Genomic DNA, 18,509 nt, shown 5'->3' with positions numbered 1-18,509 from the left:
TCCCTGATTAGCTTGTGCGGACTGCACAGGCTAATCTGGGACTACACTTTACGCACATGAATTAAGCCCAGCTTTCTCAGAACAAGACACCAATATTCTTACTTGGTCCTATTCCTGCACGTGCCTCCCCCTTTAATTAAATTACAGAAGTTTTGTTATTCTTAATAATTAATAATACATTGATATATATTGAACCGACTTAAGTACGTAAGATATATGTATTAAATTATATTATATAAAATGATTATTTCATAGTCACAGTAATTTAAAGTGCCATAATTAAGGACGGGGTACAAAACAAAATGGAGAAAAGAAAGAAACACAACAGCATTAAGTTTGAAACACGGAAAAAAACAACTTTATCGGATATCTTACTCATGACTCAGATGAATATTACGTGTTCGAAGACAGAGGTGGTATTCCAGAAGCATCTTAAGTTAAATTTTATTTTTATCCTTAAATTAGGAAATTTTCTTAAGTGTTTCATTTCATATTGCAATAGATTGGCATCAAGATAAACATTTAAATAACATCATTATGCCAAGGTTATTTTAGGAATACCAAACAAAACACGTGTTTCCTTATTTAGTAAAGAAATACAAAACATTGTCATTTTGAACTTAAGTGAAATTATTTAAGAAATGACTTAAGATGTTTCTGGAATACCACCCCTGGAGCTTTACTTACGTGCGACACATTCATGGTCATTTAAATGTTTAGTATTTATATAATTATAGCATAATAAATATCCGTGCGATACAAATTCACCATCATAACAAACTTTATGTGAACAAGAGCTGTCTCCATTGGATGACATATGCCCCTGAAAAATGCTTTGATAGAAGTTATGAGCATTTATCGAAACCTAAACGCAGATTTCGAAACGTAAACGCGGACCCTAAGATCAAAGTCAATGTCAATGTCACAGGGGTCAACATTGTGTGCGTATGGAAAGGCCTTGTCCATATTCACATGCATACCAAATATGAAGGTTACAACTGAAGCGACTTAGAAGTTTTGAGCATTTTTCGAAACATAAACGCAAAGTGAGACGGAAGGACAGACAGACGGACAGTGCGATCACTATATGCCCTCCTTCGGGGGCAAAAAAACACAACATAGTATACAAGCTGTTACATATTAACCCATTTATGCCTAGTGGACTCTCCCATCCTTCTAAATTGGATCAATTTATTTCCAAAATTAAGTACGTCTATTATATTTATTTCTATCTTTAGAATATTTCTTATAGAAATTCCTTTAGGCAAACAGCGCAGACCCTGTTTGCCAATACCTTTTTCATGGCGCTAGGCATAAATGGGTTAACTAATGTTTTGTTCAATTAGGCATTATATTAGACTGACCGACAGAATTCAATACTCGAGATGTTCACTTCACAAACAAGTCATCCTCATATTTATGACAATTTATGAAAAAAAGTTGCATTAGAATAACTTGAAGGGAAAAGCACGTTCTTGCAGTTAAATTAATATCCATCCCTTTGTGGCCAAGTTGTAAGTCCCAAGAAAAAAATCACGACTCATGTCACTTTTTGTCACTGACTGATAAAAGGAGGAACAAACACGATCCATTATGGAAACAAAAGCACGGGAAGTCAATTAAGCAACCCATCCTCATAGCCACCAAAAACCACATTTATAACTTTTACTCTTAGTCTTCGGGGGTGGGGGGGTGGGGGGGGGGGAGGGCATTATATAACTCTGCGAAGAAAATCAGGTTGAATGGCTTTCTGTGTGAAAATATTTACTATATCGGCTAAGAAAATCCATTAAGAAGTACATTGGGGGGGGGGGCATATAGTCGCCGCTTCGTCTGTCCGTGCGTGTGTGTGTCCGTCCGTCCGTGCACAATTTTTGTCCGGGCTATTTCTCAGCAATTAATGACCGGAATTCAATTAAACTTTATGGGAAGCTTCACTACCAAGAGGAGATGTGCATATTATCAGCCGGTTCTGGTCGGACGATTTTTCACAGAGTTATGGTCCTTTGAAATTTTCCATTAACTGTACATATAGTGCAATTCTTGTCCCCCCAACTACTGACTGGAATTCAATGAAGCTTTATGGGAAGCTTAACTACCTTGAGGAGATGCGCATGTTATTTGTGGGTTCTGGTTATATGATTTATTTAGAGAGTTATGGCCCTTTGAAATTTTTAAGTTGCAAAACCACCCATCGTATTATTTTTCCAAAGTTATGCCCCTCAAGACGTTTCCTTTTATCTGAATTTATGTGCAATATTGTGACAAAATAAAATCTTTGGTGAGCATCGCCCGTCTCCGACGGTTTTTTGTTTTAATTGTTCTAAAGATACCGTGTACTTGCTCACCCAAGGGCGAGGCCTTAAATTGACTTGTTAAACAATTGTTTTTTATGTAAAATGCATTTACTAACAATGCTTTAATTTTGAAATAATTTAGATGTTAACATTCTAATAATAGCTAAGACACACAAGAGGTCATGATGGTCCTTAAGCGCTCAAATGATTTCATTGACACCAATATATCAAGACTTTACCTGGCGATCTAGTTTTTACCCCGCTTGACCAAGATTCAACCATGGTCTGCATAATGTCAAGATAAACACGCTGACTTATTTTCATCAGAATGAGTCATAAAGGTGGCCTCTATAGTGGTAAGATATTATTTTTGTTTTTAAGATATGAACTAGTCGCCTAGTTTTCAGAGGCCCCTGATTCATAGTCAAACATCGTCAAGATAATTATTTTGAGCACTTACATGAAGAAAATGCATGAAGATCATGTTAGAACTCGTTATTAATATTGTCAAGAGAAACATTTTGACCACTTTTCATAACTATTGAGTCATAAATGTGGCCTCGATAGTAGTAATTAGGTTTTTAAAGGAGCCTTTTCACAGATTTTGGCATATTTTGAAGTTTGTCATTAAATGCTTTATATTGATAAATGTAAACATTGGATCTTAAAAGATCCAGTAAAAATCAAAAATCAAATTTAGAAAAAGGAAAAAAAGTAGCCGGTTCCAGGGCTGGAACCAGTGACCCCCGAAGTCCTGGAGTTAGTCTGAAGTAAAACGCGTTAGCCCTCTCGTCTATTCCGCCGGGTATATACCGGGCAAGTATTTTATACCTTATATAAGCAATCTTCGTTGTTTCGTAAATTTAAACGACAGCAACAGAACTCTCCAAATTATTCAATCGTTTCGCGTTGCAACGCTTTATAATTTTTAGGTTTTCAAATCGTCAAAAGATACATATAATGGTTATATTGGACTATGGTAAATGTTCAGTAATACTGTTTCCTCACAAATATCATAACTAAAACGAAAATTTGCAAATCTGAAACAACTTTTTTCAATTTTGTCAATTTACCAAACCGTGAAAAGATCCCTATAAAGTCTTGACCTGGTAACCTTGTATTTTTTACGCACGTGACCAATATTCAAATTAAGCCTAGATATTGCCATGATAAACATTCTGACAAAGTTTCACAAATATTTGTTTGTATATGTGGCGTCTATAGTGTTAACAAAGTTTTCTAAGATTTGAGCTAGTGACCTCGTTTTTGACGTATGTGACCCAGATTCGAATTCAGAGTAAAAAATATCAAGATAAAAAGTCTGACCAAGTTTCATTAAGATTAAGTCATACATTTTGTACAGTGTTAATTTGTTTTGTTTTCATATGATTTTACCTGGTGCCCGACTTTTTGAACGCACTTGACCCAGATTCGAACTCGACCTATATATTGTCAATATAAAAATTCTGAGCAAGTTTCATCAAGCTTAAGTAATAAATGTGGCAGACTGAACTAAAATGTTTTCAAAAGAAACATTTTTACCGAATTCAATCAAGATGTAGTCATAAATGTGACCTCTACAGAGGTAACCAGGATTTTCTTATATTTAAGTTTGGCCTATAGAGAGGTAACGAGCTCAAAGTTGACGCCGCATCCCGCACGCCGCACACCGCACAACGGCGGACGCTTGATATAAACGTTCACATGGTGCTATCGCGCTCAGATATGCTCAAAGCATGTGTCCTTCCCGAAGTTCGTACCAGGCAACCTTAGAAACAAAAACTAACACGCTGCCACTGTGCTATCCAGGCTTTTGACATTTTAAGCTTTTTTTTAAACAAATTTTAGCAATACTCATATTTGCCAACTTATCGATGCAAATGATTACAAAGTTTTTATAATTTTGTCGATTTCGATGGATATTTTTTCGCAAACGACCCGTTGTTTTAAAAATAATAGTATTATTTTTTGTTAAATAAAGCACACGTTCATTCTTTGAATGTATGACTTGTTTGATTATCATTTGCAAAACTGTCACTTTTACTGTCCGTTTCCTGTAAAGTACTCGGTGTCTGTCGAACGGTCTTGAAAAAGTTCCCCGATTGGGGATCTAATCCGTGATCTCCAGGTCGCAAGGCGGACACCATATCCACTACAACATTGCGCCCTACATGGGAATAAATAGCAAGCGTGGTCTTGTGCTTTTGGACAACTCTACTACCGTAATTACTCTATGTTTTCGGACACTTAAAAATAATTAATAGAGTAATTACGGTACTCGCAGAACATATCTCAGGTAGTGTGACCTGAAAACAAAAGTCAAAAGACGACAGAGCCATATTCACAAAAAAATAAATACCTAAATATAAAATATAGAATATTCCTTAACCCATTTATGCCTAGCGTCCAGAAAAAAAGGCCTTTGCAAACAGCGTAGACCCAGATGAGACGCCGCATGATGCGACGTCTCATCAGGGTCTGCGCTGTTTGCTTAAATGAATTTCTGTAAGATTTTCTTAATATAGATATAAATATACTAGACATCCCTAATTTTGAAAATAAATTGATCATATTTAGAAGGATGGGAGAGTACTAGGCATTAATGGGTTGAAAACTACTTGAAAGTCACGCTTAGCATGGCAGTTGATCCCTATAGTTACATTATTCTTCATAAGGAGCAATGCGTTAATGACATCAGCGCCATATTCAGCGTCTACACTAGGAGACTTTTCTAACGCATCACTTAATCATATCAATATAGCACCCTTATTTTTAAACGCCTTGTGTTGAAATTTGGACTAAAAGTAATTCAACACATATCTGATAATTCCTGAAATTTTAATTGAAACTGAAAAACAACAAAATATAAAACTTAACAAATTAAAAACGCCACTTCAAAAGTCAAATTCGCAAACTCGTACAACGTTAAATAATAACAATGTGAAAAGTAAAACGCATAAACTTACACGTCTTAATAACTCACCGCCTTGCAACATGCCGATTGAGCCGTTTCGTCCATGAATATTCATACGAGCCATATTGTTTTTCTTTAATTAATGTTATGTTTTTCTTGTGTAAAAAACTTACCTGGAGTTATGCAATAGAAATTAAATTGGAATAGCATGTATATCGCTTTTTCTTACACTTGGTGATTTTTCTAACGCGACACTTTTAAAACTTACATATCTCAGTAATGAGTAAATTTTTTTATTTAAAATTGCTCATGTGATCATTTGACTACAATATGTGCAAGCTAACGATAAAATCATTCATCCGTGACGATCGGACGCTTTAGCGAGTGGGAAAGGAAGCCTGTAAAATGCGAAGTGCGCGATTGCGCTCCAGAATATTCATACGAGCTATATTGTTTTGTAAATTAATTTTATGTTTTCCTTGTGTAAGAACCCACTTAAAATAATTAAATTGAAATAAAACTAGAATTACATCGCGTTTCTTCATTTCCACGTGCATAAATATGGAACCACACCTACCCCAAGTGCTAAAGCGTCCAATCGTCACGGATGAATGATTTCATCGTGAGCTTGCATAGAATGTAGTCAAATGATCGTATGTAAAAATTTTAATCAAAATCTTTACTCATAACTGAGATATTGAAGTTTGAAAAGTGATGCGTTAGAAAAGTCCCCAAGTGTATTCGTACTCAGAAATATATTTTTCGGTTCTAAGTCTATTCTTTATGATTTAATCAATGGGTTGGCACGAGTCCAGTGGCGGGATTAAATCCAGGTCGCTGAGTTGAAAAGCACGTGTACCAACCACCGCGATGACATACGCGTTGTGAATTATTGCATGCATTGTATAATTATTTTAAAGTATATTTTTCTTTGCCATGCTTTGTTAATAGATATTCCCGTTTACAGTATTATAATTGCGGTATTATTTGAGTCGCGTTCTGAGAAAACTGGGCTTAATGTATGTGCGGAAAGTGTCATCCCAGATTAACCTGTGCAGTCCGCACAGGCTAATCAGGGACGACACTTTCCGCTAGTCCAACTTGTTGACGCTCTCAAATATTAAGCTACGTTTGATATTGGTAATAAATGGAGCTTTGTTACAAAGTATTTAGCCCATATAAAAAGTATCTCAAAATTCTTTGCGAGTCTTATAAATACGACTACACTTTCCGCCTAAACGTTATTTTCGGTAAGGAGGGACTTCCTGGAAACTAAAAATACCACAAAAGCGGAAAGTGTCGTCCCTGATTAGCCTGAGTGGACTGAACAGGCTAATCTGGGACGACACTTTACGCTAATGCATTAAGCCCAGTTTTCTCAGAACGCGGCTTATTTGTTCGAAATTTGTATTCAGCAGTTGTCTGATGATGGGTAATTTTAGTGACATGCTTCTATAGCAATTTCTTATATATCAATATGGTAAAAAGTTAAAAGTTAAAAACACACACACTAAACAATAGAAAACTCGTGCAAAACGTGGCTTTTTCATCTGATTATTAAGTTGTGCTGTGTTATCAGAGTTTCATAACGCCGATGAACGCCAGCTACATACATGTACGCAAAAGAAATCACCGCGGTCTATGTTGAAAAAAACAACAAAAAAATAACAACTGAAGATGTGTATGGATTATTGAGGCCCGGAAACGTGTTTTCCCCACTATAATCTAAAAATAATAGAGAAGGAAGGTCAGCGAAACTTGTTTTCTTGAGTAATATTTTGCAAGACACTAGTTGTTTCTCATTTTAATAAAGGTCTATCAATATTTGTATTGATATACATTCGAGCCTTTAAAGTCCTCTACAAAATGTAATCGCTCATTTTGAGGATATTGTTACAAACGATCGAAACTTCAAAATGGAATGCCAAAAATGTGTTGAGTCGGCCAGAAAATTAGAATAGAACATATTTATTGAAGCAAATATATTTTCATTTAGACCTTATGTAAATCGAATTTGACGGCCAACATTCGTATTGCGTGGAACTATTGTATTTTTTAACCATGATTGTAATAACAATTAACAAAAAGAACATACACGGTGAGATCAAAGAGGAGTTTGCATAGTATATTTATGTTAAGCATGGCATTTCCCCTTGACTACTTCTGTGCTTGACCCCTCCATCTCACCCCCATCCCCCCTCCCCACTCGGGGTATTGCATATAAACTGGTACCATGTCGATTAGGCTCCGCAACACTGTTTTCGCAGCAAGGTGCCAACCAAAAGTCTAATGTTGGCGGGGGATAGGGGCAAAGACCTATACAATACTATATATTCTATAGGTCTTAGGTAGGGGGAATAGTCTTGATATTGAAGCTTTAGAACAATCATCTAAATGCAAACATTTTTTGCATATGCTCGATCGTGTGTGTGTATTTCAGAATTTCCTTTCCCACCTTCGTCTTCACGCCATCACGTGCAGACCTGGAAATGATTTGCACGATCTAACATGAGCATTCCCAGATTCAAACACATTGATATTGACCCTTCACCTTGCGTAATTGCTTTGAGTCAATCAAGCGAAACAGGTGCGTCGACTTCTGCGCATGCGCAGCCAATTAACGAAAAATCGCCATCTTGGAATTTGAATGGTGCTCTATTTCATTTTCGCCGAATAAATCAACAAAAAGTGCATTTTTCGCCATTTAAGAAAAGAGCCCAGTGAAACGCATGGTTCGCCAATGTGTGTTCTTTTGGTAGGCAATAATGTATTTATCTTTTTTGTTTTAACAAACTTGTAATTTGACCTGAAAGAACCGTATTTTGGTTAGTTTGGAAAGCGTTCTTTGTTGTACAATTCACAAATTAATTGTGTTACTTGCAGCGTTTTTTATTAAACCACTTTAAGTTTTTATTTATTTTGTAGTTTTATTATACAGTTAAAAATAATGTCATTTGCATTGCATGACACTTGCTAATATTAAAGGGATCTTTTCACGCTTTGGTAAATTGACAAAATTGAAAAAAGTTGTTTCAGATTCGCAAATTTTCGTTTTAGTTATGATATTTGTGAGGAAACAGTAATACTGAACATTTACCATGGTCTAATATAGCCATTATATGCATCTTTTGACGATTTTAAAACCTAAAAATTAGAAAGCGTTGCAACGCGAAACGATTGAATAATTTGGAGAATTCTGTTTTTGTCGTTAAATTTTGTGAAACTACGAAGATTGCTTATATAAGGTATAAAATACGTGCAATATGTGTACCAGGCGAAATAGCTCAGTAGGCTAAAGCGTTTTTACTTCAGGACTGTGGCAGGACTCCAGGGGTCACTGGTTCGAAACCTGGTCCGGGCTATGTTCTTTTCCTTTTTTTAATTTTATTCTTGATTTTTTACTGACGCTTTTACGATCCAATGTTTACATTTATCGATATAAAGCATTTAATGAATAAGTTAAAAAGTGCCAAAATCTGTGAAAAGGCCCCTTTACAGTACTTTGAAAATAGTCATACATCGTGACAGTAACACATTTTGTCTTAAAGGGATCTTTTCACGGTTTGGTAAATTGACAAAATTGAAAAAAGTTGTTTCAGATTCGCAAATTTTCGGTTTCGTTATGATATTTGTGGGGAAACAGTAATACTGAACATTTACCATGCTCTAAAATATCCATTTTACGCATCTTTTGAAAACCTAAAATTTATTAAGCGTTGCAACGAGAAACAATTAAATAATTTGGGTATAAAATACGCATCTTAATTTAGCAACCCCAGCTAATTTTTCATCAACATCTGTTTTTAAAGGCAATTGCATATTTGAAAAGAGCTCTTTAAGAGCTTTTCAGAACAGTTTTTCTTTTTGAAATATCTTAAAAAATAAAAAAGTTATGGCAATTTTAATATTGCTAAAATGCACGCAAATTCTGAATTTTCTCCCTATATAAAGTGAACAAGGAAGCGCGACATTCGCAGCACCGGAAATTCAAGTTCATACATTTTTACATAGTAAAATTGCCATAACTTTTTTATTTTTAGAGATACAGTACACTCCACGCGTTTTCCCCAAAAAACGCGCTCCCTCCGCGGTTTTTTCTGCTAGCGAGTGTTCACGCGGCGTTGGAAGAGCGAGGTGAACTCGATAAAACGCTCGGCGTTACGCCGCGTTCGCTAATTCCCGCGGCGTGTATTACTTTAGGCTAGTCGGTAAATGCAGACACTTTCCGTTCTTATCAGTGATCGCCGCGCAACGCCGCGTTAGCAGTGTGCTACTGGGCATGCCAAAAAATAAAAACATTGTTATAATAAATTGTTTAAATACTGTAGTGCATGTATAAAAAAGATAATTGTATAGAAAATTAATACGTATAAAAATTATGTTTTTTAATTCACAGGTACGTCTACAATATGAATTAGTCTAATATAATACATTTGACAAATTAATATTTAAATCATAACACATGTGACACAAGGATAAATGTTCCGTAAAATTTCCAAATGAGAATAATAATTCGTAATCCGAAACACACTACGATTTTTAATTGTTAACACGACGTTTACAAATGCTTCCAATATACAGTCATGTATATTTCCCGACAAAAAGCGCGCGAAAATTATGCTGCAATGTACAAGGTCAAGGTACAATGTATACTCCTGCAAAGCGTGCGTGTATTGATTTTTTTTATACAAACTTTGTAGCGCAGAGAACATTGAATTTTGTTGATTTCGGTTAAAAGTTTCTTTGGTATTTATTAACGAAATTATATCGCGAATAAGTTGATATTTCCTCTATAATAATTTTAAATCGAACACGCCGAATCTTTATCGTTACGGTATTTTAGTAGAGTAATTATTTTAACACTAATTGTATAGTAAACTGACTAAAGAAGACATCTGGGCGGAACTGGATTTGAAGTGTTTGACGTTATGAAAACACGCAAAGCTTGTTTACTGACCTATTGTGTAGACTGCTGTCTGCGGTGTTTTGACAAAAGGGATTAACATGTGTGAATGTCACTCTGCCGATTTGGTCCATAATTACTGGTAAACATTGTTTAGAATGTCGACGCAACAAGAATACAACTGTGAATATTAAATGCAATTATCAACTCAATAGTTACCACCTTTTAGCAATCAATGGAATAACCTACAAACAAAGAGAAAATCAATGCATTAGCGAGCAGAGAATTGACTTTGTTCCGACAATTAAAACCATTCCTTATGCATTCGTTGAACGTGTTTACTTGAATAAGTTATGCCTTTAGACAGGAAGAGGCTTTTCTTTGATTACGTCAAACTGTCAATTCACACAGATTTGCGAGATTTTTAGGGTTCTTGGTCATTTGTATACATGTTCAGTATAGAAAATCACCTGCTAACATGAAAACTTTGGATTAAATTATCAAAATAAAAACAATGTTGCAAACTGTGTTTATATTAATTGGTAAGTATTAGTTAAAAGACGACGTTTTGTGTGTCGTAAATCAACGAGTTTTCTATAAAACAACAACTACTTCTACAACCATGTCGGGATCGATCTATCTTGGTTGTTTTTTTTTAATTGTAAATATTATACTACATGTACATGTATGTACTTGTAATAAATGTAATTTTATTTGAAAATCAGGAAGTCAAACAAAATTAAATTGATCGTTATCTCGTAAAACGCGGAGTTTCCCCCGCGTTGCCAACGCCGAGGGCCGCCGCGTCGGCTTATCAGTTTTGCCGATCGTTAACCGCCGCGTTCAAAATCATGCAAACGCCGCGTATAGCGGGATTTTCTTAATCTCCCTCCAGGTCGAAACCCGCGGAGTATGGAGGGAATTTGGGGAAAACGCGTGGAGTGTACTGTATCTTCATGAAATTTGGAACATTTGTAGATCAATGTATACTCTGTTCATTAAAGTATTATAAACACTTTTAGTTATTAATACACACCTGGTAATGATCAACACATTTAGGAAGTATATACATAATTTTATTAGAGACATAATTTTATTAGAGACATTATCTTTTTTTCGAAAGGCAGCAGGCTAAAATATCTACAATTAACACATTTATTCACTCAAAAGCAATATTGGAATTACTTAAAATGGATACCGGTTTTTAAAAGCAAATTTAACTAATTTATGATCTATTGCAAATAATTATCACAGTCTCAGGCTTTTTCCGCTCCATTTTGGGAATACGCCACACTGGAATTTTGGGAATTTGGCGTCGTGAAAACCCCCATTTTGGGAAAAAAATATTTGCAAAATTGGCTCAATTGGGAAAAATTATCGCATGTAAATAGTGTTTCTTATATTTCAAAGAACTGTTAACTGGTAAATAACGACTATTTTGATAACTTATTATTAAAATTTTACAAAGTATTATGAACATGTGAGAAAAGTGCAGGTTTTTTAATCTGAATTTGGGGAAAAGGCCTGGCCTTTTTTGAGGTGAAAAAAATCGTGCGAAGCGCCGGATTTTGAGGAAAATAAGGAAAGTCTTAAATAATCATTAATATATTTTACAGTTTTTAAAATAAATTCAATGAAACAGATAATTTAATTATGCAACACTTCCTATTTTCTACACCGGATCAGGTAAACTTATATATTTTAAGGTAAAAAAATAAAAAATAATAATTTTTTTTTTTTTTTTTTTTGGAATTGGGAAAAAAAAATCAATTGGGAAAAAACGACCAGATTTGCATTGGGAATGGGGCCGAATTTCGGACCCGTGGCATAGGGCGGAAAAAGCCTGAGTCTTAACTCTCTAATCAAATTTTCACAGGTGTTTGGGGGGGGGCGGAATGTCTTTTCATAGTCTTGGGACGGGGACATGCACACATTCTATAACTTTCTAATCCTTGAAATAAATCTATGAATATTTCTTATATATGTTATATATGTTGTCTTTTGTTGGTGCCTCTTTCACATTCCATAACCATTCAAAATTCAAACAGTCGGGCACAAATCCAGCAGAAATTAGGAATTGTTTCTGAACCGTCTGAATGTCTTATCGTAGAAGACATTTGTACTGGCCAAGTTTTCTGGTGGTAGTCATGAATTTAACCACGAAGTTTTCTTTATCTTTAACTTCAAAAACCATACCAGGATACCAAGCATCCTGGTATGCATTTACAACATATGCATTACAATTTAAAATTCTGCATTTAGATTCATCAAGTCTTTCACATTTTTTCACCGGGCACTTTTTTTTTAAATTGACAAGTTTTTTTTCTGGTCACATGTTCTTGAAACTTTGGTTTTGACATATTTTGCTGTTGATGCTTTGAATGCAGGGTTAAGATGACACAGTACATTGAACAACACAGTTAAAATTTCCCCATTTTTTCTAGAAAAGTATTTATTTCAAGAATGAGTCCATTCTTCAGCCTGTTTATAGGCTACAAGGTTTCTGCCTTCTTCAAAAGAGAGGTTGTTATACCATTTTCGTGACAGAATGGTCCTGGGTAGTCTGCCATTGACTTCCAAGATCTACTGAAAAAAAGGAAAGAAAAGTCAGACCTACATCATCAGTACATGTATAAATCATGTTAATATGCAACTTTTACCGTGCAAAAACATTCTCACAGGCCAGTGGGGATATGCACATTTGGACAATTTCTACAACGTCGGGGCAAATTTATCGATTTAATCATGTCAATGATTGTTTAGATACTTAAGAAAACTTATTTTCATACATATAATTAACGGATAAAAACACCTTTGAGGGCATTTCATAACAATAACACGGGGTTGGTTTTCCTACGATTCGATCGCACGAGCAGGTGCCCGTCCTTACATCGAAATTACATATTTGCACTGAAATAAATAATTAATCAAGTCAAAATCAAGGTTTCTAGAACTCACCTTTGTATTAAGAATAAAGTTGAACCACATGAAGATGTTTTCTATCGGTAACATGCTCAAAATCGTCGATAGAAAAACGTGTTTACGGTTCGTAATCAGTTAATCAAAATGGCGGTCAAAGGTGAAAAGCGAGGTCGCCGCGTGACCGGAGTAAATTTAAATAAATTACTACGTTCGGCTTAAAATGCGGGAGGGTTCCTATTGTTTCCGACAAAAGATTTTTATATCAAATTAAACTTCAGAACATTCCCTACAATATGATATATGATGCATAGTTCGGAAATCAGTACTTTTTGTAAAAAATCGGCGACACTTTAGGGGACTATATCTTCGGTTCGGATGAACTTCAAAATTTGCATCAAAGTCATGCATGGAGGTCGTGAACTTTTCTAAATGGATTCGTCCATCTCATTAATATTCATAAAGTTTAAGTCACCCGCGAATAGGAACAAAGAGTACATGTGCCACGCGCCGAGTGCAGGAAAGTTGATAATCACGCGCAACAGCGAAAAACCATAATATTTATTGTTTATTAACAGATAAAACTGGGTTATAGTGGGTAAAATACAAAAGTAAAACATGCATTTTGTAGAGAATTTTATTAGCTTTAAAATGAGACCAATTATAAAAATATTCATCTACAAATGTAATTTTAATCCCCAAAATGGCACAGGCGGTGTAGACTTTTCACAGTTTTCCAGATAAAATGTGGGATTATCGGAGATTAGCTGGGGTTGCTATAAGAATCTTATGTATGCTTGGCAGGATAGCTCAGTTGGCTAATGCAATTTTACTTCAGGATTCTGAGTCACTGGTTCGAGCCCAGCTGCGGTCTACTTTTTTGTGGAGCTTTTAAAAATTAATGTTTACATTTATCAATATAAAGGATTTAATGACCAACTTCAAAACATGCCAAAATCTGTGAAAAGGTCCCTTTAAAGTTATTTTAAATTCTACAAATGTAATAAGGTATTGTGCTCATTTCTGGGACTAACTATGGGAAACAAAGCTTGTTAAAGAAAAAGCTCAGTTTGTAATAACATGCATATGTTATTTCAGTAATTCATATATCTATAGTATAGGAACTTGAGCGAGCAGGCGAAAAGTTCTGACTAAACCTGTTCGATGAAGCTAACCCCAGTGCTCCAGCCAGCTTTTCAAAATAGAGGGGAGATTCCCCAAAAAGGGCACATTTCACACATAATTTTGGAAATAGGGCATTTGGTTATAAATATACTTAAGTATATACTTTCAGGCCTTTTTCTGCCATATCACAGGTCCGATAGTCGGACCCATTCCCAATGCCAAATAAGGGTGTTTTTTCCCATTTATAAAAAAAATCCCAATTTCCGACCAAAATAATCGAAGTTGAAAAATGCGTTTCCCGGTAGGAACTGTGTTTTAAATAATCGGGCACTGTGTTTTAACGTGCCAACGTGTAGAACGTCAGCGTATCAAGTGTTCCATAATGCAATTTTGCGATCTTGAGACTTCAGACAAAATGGCGGCCGCTTGTGTCTATGCATGTCTTAAGCAGGGCCCTCAATCTATTAAATCTGCCGGTGAAATTCGGCGGCAGTCCCCCACCTGAAAAGTATACTTTTTTCCACTTTTGGGGAGAAAAATTCCCCCTAAAAAAATTTAAAAAAAAATAAAATATTGTTCAATACAAACATAGTTACAAATGTAAGAGAATTATAACTTTTATTTCGGGCTAGTTGAAATTGATTCGGGCTAGTGAAATTTCCAAGCTGGTAGCCTGGTTGGGCTAGTGCCTAAACATAATTAATGCCAAGACTGCGCCAGTGGGCGGGACAGTTTTCGTTACATGGCTATAGAGAAACCTTGTAAACACTATAGAAGTCACAATTTTGGCCCAATCATCATGAAAGTTAATCAAAACATTGGTTTTATTGATATGTTGGACGAGTTCCAAAATGGTCATGATCAGTGAAAAAACATGGTTGCAGTGGGCGGGTCATTTTTCTCTATATGTATATAGTGAAAACATGTGAACACTCTAGAAGTCACATTTTTTTGCCCAATTTTCATGAAATTTGGTCAGAACATTTGTTTCCTTGCTATGAGAGTTGAGTTGGAAAATGGTTTTGGTCAGTTGAATAACATGTCTGCCGGGGGGGGGGGGGGGGCAGTTTTCTTATATTTATACAGTAAAAAAAAGCTTGTGAACACTCTAGAAGTCACATTTTTTGCCCAATCATCATGAAACTTGTTGAAAAGATTGTTTTTATATATGTCTCAGATGTGTTTGCAAATGGTCCCTATGGGTCAATAAACATGGCTGCCAGGGGGATGGGCAGTTTTTATACGCCCGTCTATGACGGGACGTATTATGGTATACCCCGCGTCCGTCCGTCTGTTAATGTCGTACGCTACGTCAAATATCCTTTGACAGATTTTCTTCAAATTTTAACACAATCTTAATATTGATAAACCCTGATCCCCTTTCGTTTTTGACGGAATTCTGAATTGTCGTTCCAGAGTTATGGGACTTTGTTCGTCAAAATTTCGTGATTTCATTGAATGTCCTACTGTAGCTCAAATATCCTTCGATGGATTTTTTTCAAATTTCAACACAATCTTAATATTGATAAACCCTGATCCCCTTTCGTTTTTGACGGAATTCTGAATTGTCGTTCCAGAGTTATGGGACTTTGTTCGTCAAAATTTCGTGATTTCATTGAATGTCCTACTGTAGCTCAAATATCCTTCGATGGATTTTTTTCAAATTTCAACACAATCTTAATATTGATAAACCCTGATCCCCTTTCGTTTTTGACGGAATTCTGAATTGTCGTTCCAGAGTTATGGGACTTTGTTCGTCAAAATTTCGTGATTTCATTGAATGTCCTACTGTAGCTCAAATATCCTTCGATGGATTTTTTTCAAATTTCAACACAATCTTAATATTGATAAACCCTGATCCCCTTTCGTTTTTGACGGAATTCTGAATTGTTGTTCCACAGTTATGGGACTTTGTTGAATGTCAAGGAGACGGCGCTCCATGCTCATGTACTTATAAAATAAACCATGTATTCAAATACAAATAAACTGAAGTAAAAAAATGATTCAAAGGGTTATTTATTACCTTACTACTTCATTGGCGAACGACGGGAGTATCATGCGCTCATGGCGCAGCTCTTTATTCCTTATGTGACTATACAGTTCAACCTGTCAATAAAGACCACTCAAGGGATTTGGTCGTTGTGGTCTTTGTTCACAGGTGGTCTTTATTCGCAGGGTCGATCGAAAAATATGCTAGTAGTTTTTTAACAGGTACCTTATATATGTATGTGGTCTATTGTTTAAATGTTTGAATACTTATGCATGAATAATGAAATAAAGGATTGAAAACACAGTTTTGTTTTACATTTGTATATTTATTACATGTTGTATTTCTATTTTTTTTTTTTTTTTTATTATTTATTTAATTTATCATATACTGTATAAATAACTATTGACATACATGTATACGTACATGTACATGTAATTCTACAAAGAACAAAGTACAAAATACACATACCATAGCAAACATTCAGACACAGGCAAGAGCCTTGCACTTGCGTTAACAAACCACTTATGTACTAATTCATTCACTGACGCGAATTCCGACTCACGCTTAGGGCTTTTACTTTCACAGTTTACGTTCTCCTCGAATTCGTCCATCACCTCATGTTTACGCTTAAAAATGCTCTGAATTTGAGTTTTTCCTACACCAAGATCACTAGCCACTTGTCTTCAACTGTGTCCCTTACCTAACAAACTAACGACCTTAACACGTTCTTCCAACGTCAAGAACTAACGCTTGGAAGCCATGATGGTTAACTTGAACTGACAATTTACTTTTCTATAATCTATGAACGTCTTATTACGGAGAAATTTAAGAAGAGAATGACTATCAAAATGTTTGTCTTAAATAGGCATCGTAAATGATATGAAACCGTTAATTTCCTTAATGAGTTAATGAAAGCCCCTAATTTGTCTTTGATATTTTCGGCAATTAGTACATTAATTGCAAGTCATTTAAATACAAAGGCAAATTTTTACACTTTTGACAAACTGTCAAATGCATAAAAGAAGCAGGCGGCTACCAATTAGCAATGCATGTTAAATAAGCAAACAACTGTTATCGAGTGCAATAAACTGTCACTTGCCAATATCTCCATAGCGACCGACGAGTCCACTGGTAAGATGTGTATCACGTGACTACGCAGCGTCCTGGCGGCCATTTTGTCATTTGAAAGTTACGAAATCGTTGATTTTTATGATTGCAGTGGTCGTTGTAAGCTATCAAAATGGAGATTTGGGAATGTAAAAGGGTGGTCGTTGGTCTTTGTTCACGGGTGGGCTTTATTCTCAGGTTCATTATATAGTGAAATCGCTCGGGAGGAAATCGGTGTGGTCGTTATTGACTGTTGGTCGCTATTAACAGGCGGTCGCTCGGGCAGGTTGGACTGTATAGAGAGAAACCTTTTGATCGAACACTATGGAAGTTGCATATTTTGCCTAATCATTGTGATACTTAGTCAATACATTTGTTTTATTGATTTCTTGGACAAGTTGGAAAATGGCTCAGATCGGGGAAACACACTTTAGCTCACCTGATTGCTCAGGTGAGGTTTTAGGATTGGTCTTTGTCTGCTGTCCGTCCATCCACATTTGGATTTTAAACACTCAAGCATTCACATTTCTCAAGCATTCTTTATCAAAGTTGCTGAAAGAAATCAGTCAAGTATGATGATAGGTCACCTTTTCAAATCTTACAAAAACAAAAACACCCCCTACGCCAGAGTTTTGGTTCAATAATGATGAAACTTGACCAGGATGTATGTCTGGTCAATATCTAGGTCAAGTTTGACATCAGGTAAAGATTTAATGAACCGACTCCTCTCAGGTGAGCGAACTAGGGCTATCATGGCTCTCTTGTATTTCAGAAATTGTTGGTATCTTTATCAAATTATATCCTCCATTAACATTATCAGGGTTTTTTTTTAGAAAAAGGGGAAGACGCTGGACGCTGGGTAAAAGGGGAAAATAGAGCGCGAAAGAGACATATTTGGGGAAAAAATAAAAACTGTTCATTTCAATGTCTATTACTCACCTACAGACTAAATGTTTATTTTTAGAAAAAGAGGCATGTCTCTGACCTTTTTGTTCTTAAACACATAAACAAGTATGATATTAAAGTCAAAGTCCTAAATAAAGTTGCAGGGGTAGATCTAATAATGGGAAATGTTTTCAACTGGGGCCGGGGGACGATGTTAATATTGTGATTTCAATTTCATGATGAATGGGTAGATGATTTAGATCTGTTACAGTATTGGAAGGATAAGGTGCGGCAGCTGCCGATTATGTACTTTCACTTTCACAATGTTCGATGTTTATTACATGTACCTCCGAGTTCTGCTGGGTTTCA

At 35.6% G+C, this 18,509-nt stretch overlaps 1 protein-coding gene across 1 annotated transcript in view; it reads left to right on the top strand.

Moving 5' to 3' along the window:
- Window positions 1-7,800: 7,800 nt before the first annotated feature.
- Window positions 7,801-18,509, top strand: part of LOC127847271 (catenin beta-like) — a 41,857-nt gene continuing 31,148 nt past the window's right edge. Inside the window, exon 1 of the mRNA XM_052379070.1 lies at window positions 7,801-7,966. The gene's annotated coding sequence lies outside the window, so the exon portion shown is untranslated. The remainder of the gene's footprint in view (window positions 7,967-18,509) is intronic.

The sequence above is a fragment of the Dreissena polymorpha genome, chromosome 10 (genome assembly GCF_020536995.1).
Source record: "Dreissena polymorpha isolate Duluth1 chromosome 10, UMN_Dpol_1.0, whole genome shotgun sequence".
NCBI classification, from domain to species: domain Eukaryota; kingdom Metazoa; phylum Mollusca; class Bivalvia; order Myida; family Dreissenidae; genus Dreissena; species Dreissena polymorpha.
Note: the sequence above shows the minus strand (reverse complement) of the source record. Positions and strands in the feature narration are given on the sequence as shown.